Source organism: Salvelinus sp. IW2-2015, linkage group LG28 (genome assembly GCF_002910315.2).
Source record: "Salvelinus sp. IW2-2015 linkage group LG28, ASM291031v2, whole genome shotgun sequence".
In the NCBI taxonomy this organism is placed as follows: domain Eukaryota; kingdom Metazoa; phylum Chordata; class Actinopteri; order Salmoniformes; family Salmonidae; genus Salvelinus; species Salvelinus sp. IW2-2015.
In genome coordinates this window covers 31,135,985-31,137,849 of record NC_036868.1, presented here as the reverse complement: position 1 = coordinate 31,137,849, position 1,865 = coordinate 31,135,985, and positions in this window count along the sequence as shown.

The window sequence follows — 1,865 nt, the reverse complement described above, 5'->3', positions numbered from 1 at the left end:
ACGCCTTCTCTTTTTCCACATTTTGTGACGTTACAGCCTTATTCTAAAATGGATTAAAAACAAAAAATCCTCATCAACTACACATAATACCCCATAATGACAAAGCAAAACCAATTTTCAGATTATTTTTTTTGGCAAAAAAAAAAAGAACCTTATTTACATAAGTATCAACCTTTGCTATGAGACTCGAAATTGAGCTCAGGTACATCCGTTTCCATTGATCATCCTTGAGATGTTTCTACAACTTGATCGGAGTCCACCTGTGGTAATTAAATTTATTGGACATGATTTGGAAAGGCACACACCTGTATACAGTGGGACGAGAACAATTATTTGATACACTGACGATTTTGCAGGATTTTCCTACTTACAAAGCATGTAGAGGTTCTGTATTTTTTATCATAGGTACACTTCAACTGTGAGAGACGGAATTTAAAACAAAAATCCAGAAAATCACATTGTATGATTTTTAAGTAATTATTTGCATTTTATTGCATGACATAAGTATTTGATACATCAGAAAAGCAGAACTTATAATTTGGTACAGAAACCTTTGTTTGCAATTACAGAGATCATACGTTTCCTGTAGTTCTTGACCAGGTTTGCACACACTGCAGCAGGGATTTTGGCCACTCCTCCATACAGACTTTTCCAGATCCTTCAGGTTTCGGTCTGTCGCTGGGCAATAGGACTTTCAGCTCCTCCAAAGATTTTCTATTGGTTCAGGTCTGGAGACTGGCTAGGCCACTCCAGGACTTTTGAGATGCTTCTTACGGAGCCACTCCTTAGTTGCCCTGCTGTGTGTTTCGGGTCGTTGTCATGCTGGAAGACCCAGCCATGACCCATCTTCAATGCTCTTACTGAGGGAAGGGGGTTGTTGGCAAGATCACGCGATACATGCCCATCCATCTCCCTCAATACGGTGCAGTCGTGCCTGTCCCCTTTGCAGAAAAGCATCCCCAAAGAAGATGTTTCCACCTCCATGCTTCACATTTGGGATGGTGTTCTTTGGGGTTGTAGTCATACTTCTTCTTCCTCCAAACACGGCGAGTGGAGTTTAGACCAAAAAGCTCTATTTTTGTCCATCAGACCACATGACCTTCTCCCATTCCTCCTCTGAATCATCCAGATGGTCATTGGCAAACTTCAGACGGGCCTGGACATGCTGGCTTGAGCAGGGGACCTTGCGTGCGCTGCAGGATATTAATCCATGACAGCGTAGTGTGTTACTAATGTTTTATGGTCCCACAGTTGGCTGTGCATGTCAGAGCAAAAACCAAGCCATGAGGTCGAAGGAATTGTCCGTAGAGCTCCAAGACAGGATTGTGTCGAGATACAGATCTGGGGAAGGATACCAAAAAATGTCTGCAGCATTGAAGGTCCTCAAGAACACAGTGGCCTCCATCATTCTTAAATGGAAGAAGTTTGGAACCACCAAGACTCTTCCTAGAGCTGGCTGCCTGGCCAAACTGAGCAATCGGGAGGTGGTCAGGGAGGGAGGTGACCAAGAACCCAATGGTCAATCTGACAGAGCTCCAGAGTTCCTCTGTGGAGATGTGAGAACCTTCCAGAAGGACAACCATCTCTGCAGTACTCCACCAATCAGGCCTTTATGGTGGAGTGGCCAGACGCAAGCCACACCTCAGTAAAAGGCACATGACAGCCCGCTTGGAGTTTGCAAAAATACACATAAAGGACTCTCAGACCATGAGAAACAAGATTCTCTGGTTTGATGAAACCAAGATTGAACTCTTTGGCCTGAATGCTAACCGTCACGTCTYGAGGAAACCTGGCACCATCRCTACGGTGAAACATGCTGGTGGCAGCATCATGCTGTGGGGCTGTTTTCAGCAGCAAGGACTGGG